This window comes from Lepisma saccharinum, chromosome 27 (genome assembly GCF_977018435.1).
Source record: "Lepisma saccharinum chromosome 27, izLepSacc3.1, whole genome shotgun sequence".
In the NCBI taxonomy this organism is placed as follows: Eukaryota; Metazoa; Arthropoda; class Insecta; order Zygentoma; family Lepismatidae; genus Lepisma; species Lepisma saccharinum.
In genome coordinates, this window is record NC_139255.1 from 6,379,338 (window position 1) to 6,386,647 (window position 7,310).

The following is a 7,310-nucleotide window of genomic DNA, read 5'->3' on the forward strand; positions in this document are numbered from 1 at the left end:
GAGCAGTCGCTGTGAAAGACCGTGTTTTGTGCTTTCTGATTGTGTGCCCCTCGAGCTGTGTTGAACTTGTGTTGCGTAATTATTTTGTGATATGTGCTTCTGATTTTTTTCTTTCGCACTGGCATCTTGTGTAGCTACTGTGAATCTATTTCTTCCCTGTTGACTCGGCTCTTTGTGGAAATATGTCCGGAAGGAAACGATTATGCGTTAGGGAGATCGATGAGCTGTTATATGATACGGACAATGAATGTGAGAGCGTGGGATCAGATATTGATAAAGATGATGACTTTGATGATGATGTTGATTTGGGTGGGATATCTGATTCTTCTTAGGATGAAAATGACGCTCCTCTCCCAACAGCATCATCATCGACGTCATCAAGTTCGTCAACCTGTGGCCCGCGCACCTCTCATGTTCAGGGTCCAACTCCTTTACCTTTTACTGGCCGGCCCGGACCCAAGACCTCAGGCCCGATCCTGTGGCCGAGTGGTTAGCACATCGCGCTGCAACGCCAAGGGTCCCGGGTTCGAATCCCGGTCGGGCTTGGTTGTTTGTGAATGTCCATTCATCAATTTCATCCTTTCATCACTCATCCCCATCTTCGCAAATTAGCCAAGAGGCACAAAACGCGAAGTAAAATAAATCAAATCAAATCAAATCAAATCAACCAAGACCTCAGATTTGACTCCTGATTCTTCACCTTTCGATTCTTTCCGCCTATTCTGGACGGATGCTATTCTCGACATTCTTCTGGTAGAATTTAACCGATACTACCAGCAGTTTGTCGATAAGAATAATCCGTCCAGGGTAGAATCCCCCATCACCCTTGGAGAATTATTCCTTTTCTTTGCCCTCTGGATCTATTTTGGACATAACAGGCACGACTACATGGGCTCTTACTGGTAGACAAATTCCTTCCACACACCTTGGGTCCGACATGTTATGTCACGCAAACGTTTCCGACACATCCTAGATTTCCTGCACTTTGCCGACAACTCTTCCCCTCCTCAAGACAACACCGATCGACTTTGGAAACTGCGACAGGTTCTTGAACATCTGAGACAACGTTACTTCGACTTGTATCAGCCGACGGAACACGTAGCCATTGACGAGGCTATTGTTCTTTACAAGGGAAAGGTGCTTTTCAAGCAATATATCCCAAAGAAGCACAAGCGATTTGGCATAAAGCTGTACTTGCTTTGTGATGCTTTGGGATATACTGTTGATATGTTAGTTTATCTTGGAAAGGACAGTGCCAGACAGACTCCAACTGTGACAGCCACCCATGCCCTGGTCATGGAACGAAGTAAGAGAGTACAAGAAATTGGTCATAAACTTTTTATGGACAATTACTTTACCTCTCCCGAACTTTTTGATGATCTCGCAACAAAGGGCACCCAATGTTGCGGAACTGTCAATAAGAATCGGCGTTCCATGCCCACTGACTTGAAAACGGGGAAGACCAAACGTGGGGACCTGGACGTGTATACAAAGGGGGACCTGACAGCTATACGTTGGAAGGACAAACTTGACGTCCGTGTGTTGACAAATTTTCAGAACCCCCCCGCACAAGGAAACTTCACTGACGACAACGGCAACCCTTTGAAGCCCCAGATCATACTAGAGTACAATAGGAATATGGGTTACGTGGATAAGGCAGACAGAATGGCATGTACATACCTGACTGACAGAAGGACGATAAAGTGGACCAACAAACTGTTTTTCTATCTTCTAAACCAAAGCATCCTCAATGCACACATCCTCCTCAGCCAGGTCTCCCGGACTCGCAGACATCGAGACTCCCGGATAGCTTTGTATGAAGAGCTGGTTCGGCGGGGATCTATGGAGCAGGCTGGTCCTTCTAGACCTTTGCTTGTTGATTATCCACCTCCTCCTGAGATGGTAAGATTCGAAGCTTCGGCTAACAAGCATTGGCCTAGAAAGACCAGTAAGCGCATGAGATGCAAAGTGTGCAGCAAGAAAAAAGTTCTCCGCCTGACGTTTTTTCAGTGCAAGAAGTGTCTAGTTTTTCTGTGCATTGATCCCTGTTTCGAGAAGTATCACACAGAACAACAGATGGTGAGTACCTATTTATATAACCCTAATTATTTTGCTGTGTTATATATAACTAACTAGCCCTCGATCATGTCTCTTTCTCGAACGGTTTGCCAAATATTGTAACCCAACATAACATTTTAGTCATTGCATTGTTCCACATAATGCGACTTATTTCACTTTGTATGGCAGCTAGGAACATGAAACAAGTTTCATTATGTTGCAAAAGGTCCATTCTTTGAAAAAAAGCAAAGGTTCGGGTTTTCTCCCCAAAGTAGCTGGAGAAGAGGGGGCAAACTCCACATTTTATGTTTTTTCATTGAAATTCGGGGGATGCAGCCCCCGCTCGTAACCCCCCGCGGTTGGGGCATCCAAATTTTACATGGTTGCACGCACTGATGTTCTACCTGCAAAACAAAAGTTATCCGAAGTAGATTGGTCCCATAGTGCCAGAGTTATTACGATTTTCTCCATTATGTATACGAATTCAAATTTCGCGCTCAAAACCTCGGCGACACTGGGCTTACTTTCGTCAGACTGCGCGGCGTACTAAGGGATGTGTTTATAATCACGGAATGTTTTGTGGAGACGCTGTATTATGATGAAATGAGAGGTCCTTGGGTTCGTATGCATGTACCATTCTGAGTGTTCTGTTATTAACATTCAACCTTAAGCTCGCGATTTACCCAAAAAGCGGGAAGTGACGTAAATTAACGGAAGTATGAGTAGGGTGAAAGCGTTGAGTGATCGACTCGTAATTGCGGAGTTTCGAGTTCAAATCCTAGCTTGAATATGGGAGTTTCTTTAAGATTGTTTATGCATAATAAATTTCATTATCTATCATTACTCATCCTTGTCGTCGTTATTGAAGAAAAAAATATATTTTCGGAATCTCATTTTTGGAATTTTGTTTTAAATCCACGTAATGCACCGACAGGCAATTCCGTATTGGACCTACACGTTAAAGTAGGATCCGAACCACTATGTGCCTTCGCCGCGTATTCTGCCTCTTTTTAACCAATCGCGACGATGATTATGATGTGATGAAATTTATGAAGGGGCACTCACTTAGAATACCTATACCAGGATTCGAACCCGGAACCCCTGGCATCCTAGCGCGGTGTGATAACCACTTCGCCACGGAGATCAGCTTTAAACATACAGTATCTACGAGAAACATTTAAAAAATAGTTTATTTTAAATATGTATCACATTTGTGAAGAAACAGAGGTGAACATTGAAAATCTTTTGAAAGGATTTAAGCATAGCAAGTCTGATGAAAACATTTCCTTTGGAAAATGGCCTGTTCGACGGTAGCGTACAGATGTGACTTTTACGTCTCCTTCCCACGACAAAGTCAATCTCATTCGAAGGCCCGTTGAAACCTCGTAACCGAAGTAAGAAATCACCCAACCTCAACAGTCGCTTAGGGATGCACGAGGAGACAGTTTGCTTAGCCTTTTAAGAGCTTCCTGCAACCCTTGAAATTGCAACAGGAGCATTTAAAGGGATTTGCAACGGTCAATGCCCTTCTCATATGAGCAAGGCTAACTTGTTAAGATCTCGGAGGCTTCACAAAGCATCTCTGTTTTTTCACGTCACGTCATACTATACCTTTTGCCCGTACAACTATCGTTCTAACTAACGAACTCTCTAGCCTTCTTAAACCCGAAGGTTCATGGCTGCAGCAACACAGCCTTTCCATCTGTCCCTATCTTGAGCAAGATCTATATACTATTTTCCATCCCTACCGATTTCCTTTAGGTCCATCTCAACGTTGTCCCTCCATGTTCGTCTTGGCCTTCCTACAGGTCTCTTACCATCAGGTTTCCCAACAAGAATCCCGTAAACTCCTCTTTCCTCTCCCATTCGTGCCACATGCCCTGCACACCTAAGTCTTCTTGATTTAATTATTCTAATAATATCTGGACATGAATACAAATTATGTAGTTCTAAATTATGTAACCTTCTCCACTCACCTGTCTCCTCATCCCTTTTAGGTCCAAAGATTTTCCTAAGGATCTTATTTTCAAATACTCTCAATTTATGTTCCTCTTTCAATGTAAGGGATCAAGTTTCACATCCATATAATACTACAGGCAAAATTACTGTTTTGTATATTTTAACTTTTAGTTTCTTAGATATTAAACGAGAAGACAAAAGTTTATGAAGATAGAAGTATCATGCATTTCCTGAATTAAGCCTACTTTTTATTTCCTCTTTAATATAATTTTCATTTGTTAATATTACTCCTAAGTATTTGAATTTGGAAACTGGTTCTGGTTCCAATAACTTCACTCTCGATATACAAGCGTTCGATACCCGTCGGAGATACTTGAAATTGTAGGTCCAGTCCCGATTAGCCTATAAACCAAACAAGCAAAGAAAAACTCCGTAAAGAAACTCTATATGCGATGGTCGTTCAAATAATAACAGGATTTTGAATTCCGTAATCCTTTCAGTCTTGTAGTACCATGTAAGCAATCGACAGACATGTAAGATACATACTTGATTGATTTTCTTTACTTTACTTTGCATTTTGTGCCACTTTTAGCTAATTTGCGAAGATGGGCATGAGTGATGACATGATGAAATACATACATATACATGGTGTCTCATAAGTAATAGCGCAAACTGACACAGGTGAAAGTGCACGATAATAGAAGCAAAAAAGTCTCAATAGACATGGGTCTGCAAACGAGCCGTTTTCGAGATAATCGCGAGTGTGTGATTACAAGCCGCCACTGACTTCATTGTTTGTAAATGTCGTCCTAGTTGGTAAAATGCTAATAATGTGTGCGAATGTGTGGTTAGAAGCCGTCACTGATTGTATTTTGTAAACACCGAGTGCTTTACTCCTTGCGCGTTCCGCGGTTTTTATCTTTGTTTACAAAACAGAACATTTCCGAGAGGTGGCGTTGTAATCAAACAGGATGGATACAATCAGTACACAGCCTAATCGTACTATGGGAGTCACAACAGTTGTGCTGTACTGCGTAGTGAGAATGGAACCTTACAGCAACGAAAAGTTAAGAGTAAGAGACGGCTCCACCAATGAACAGTGAGAGAAACGGGATTTACCCGCTTTCCCTGCTTTGATCTGTCAGCGTTGAAAACTTTTGAAAACGATAATACCGTACGGACATGGCAAACGGACCGTATTTTTGTCTTTAGATCCGTGGTTTAAGAATTTCTTAGGGAAATATTAGGGATAAAACAGGAAGTTCAAATTTTGACAAGCCGTGGATTTAGCGTACGGGTTAAGGTCTGGACCGTACGTCCGTACATGCACGGTCAAGACCGTACGGTTGGCAACGATGCGCATTCACCACTCGATTTCTCTCCTCCTCCTCTGCCGCTATGCGCCGCTCTGCTATACATTTAGCTGGGACAGGGTATAGGCAACACAGCCCGGTTGACGTTGCCACACAGTACCAGCGAGTTTTGATCCGTTTTCGCTTTCCTTTTCACCAGCGCAATTCTGCCCAGCCGCCTATTTTCATGGTCGTGCGTTTAGACAAAAAAAAAAAAAATTAAAAAAAAAAATTAAGGTTTTCATTTTAGGCATTTTTTAATTAAAGTTACCACTATACAGCGTGTAACAAAAGTCCGGGAACACTTTAAAAAAAATATTGTTTCCAAACGAGTTACATTACAAAGTAAAAAAAGTACATCATTTCAAAGAGTAAAGTCGCTAGGTGGTGTCATAATAAAGATGGTGCTTTCTGGAGCTGGTCTTTGTCTTTAGGATATAACGTTTGCACTAACTGTAGTCTGTACAGTTTCATCTTTAATATTTTATGCAAAACACGCCACACAGTCATTGTTGACATTTCCAACTCACGTGAAGCTCTGCGTATAGATTTTCTCGGACTCCTTGTGAGAGCTTCTCTCACTCGCCCATGTTATTTTCACTCACACCTGGCCGACCACTTCTCTTATTGACACACAAACACCCAGTTTCAACAAACTTTACATTCCAATTGTAGATTGCCTTCCTGGTTGGTGCTGCTTTCCCGTACTTCATCCTAAATTTTCGTTGGACATCCGTTGCACTCTTTGTTTTGTCAAATTCTAGCACCCAGAACACCTTCTCAGCTCCAGAAAGCGCCATCTTGATTGACACCACCTAGCGACGATGTATGGAACTACACGTAACACCTGCAATGAGAAAAACGTACAACTTTACTCTTTGAAATGATGTACTTTGTCACTTTGTAATGCTATCCGTTTAGCTACAATAATTTTTTAAAGTGTTCCCGGACTTTAGTTACACGCTGTATAATGATTTAATATTAATTTTCTTAGAATAAAGTTTATACATAAAAATCATGTACGTCATCCAAATTTTTTCTTGCTTCGCTAATTGCAACCACCTTCGACACGCATCTTCATTAGGTAGTACAGTGAATGCATTGCTGAATCGAAATTGTATCTATCTTTCAATGCTACCTCACTTCACCCACCATCCACTTACAGTTCTAATTGCTTATGATCCTTCTAGAGTTCGTGTAGTATTGGACATAGAGAATGAATAGACACGGACAGTCAGCGCTCTAGAATAGGGATTGAAATAATACGGCCGTCTTGTCTTTCATTATCTATTGCACCAAACCGCTGAATAGGTAGATTTAAACAGGAACGGGAAGATCCAACTGTTAGCATGGACGGAAATAACTAACAGAATGGTCCTTCGCATTGTTGCCTTCAGGGGACAAGAATTATGAAAGGGATACGGAGGGCAACCGACTGAGAACGCTCTTAATTGAAATTCGCAATAGTGGCTCTACCCCGAGACGGTGTCCAATTACCGAAGCTTTACCTTAACCGATTCCCTTGAGTGCTGTGTCCCTTCCTTTCTTCGAAGTTTCTCTCCTTTACGCGTCCCATCTTTGCAAATGAGGAAGTTAAGCGGAAGACAGGGACTTCTGTCGAAGTAAAAGAGGGTCAGAGGATTGCTTGTGGCAAGTTCCTTCGCTTTACGCCTGCCAAGAGGCTAGACTTCGAACTCAAAGACAGTGAAGCAGTTTTAAGCGTATTCTCCATCGAATGGGGCTGGTCAACGAAAGCTATTGTAGGTGGCAGCACGATAGTTGTGTCCTCACGCTTTTGTTCTCCAATTTAAATACATGTTAACTTTGGTGCTGCTATTACGTTAAATTGCAAGTTAAACTTCATCTTATCCGTGTGTCGGAACATGATAGATGAATCAGTTCTGTAAAACATGGCTTTTAAACAATATCAACAAAGTAGAT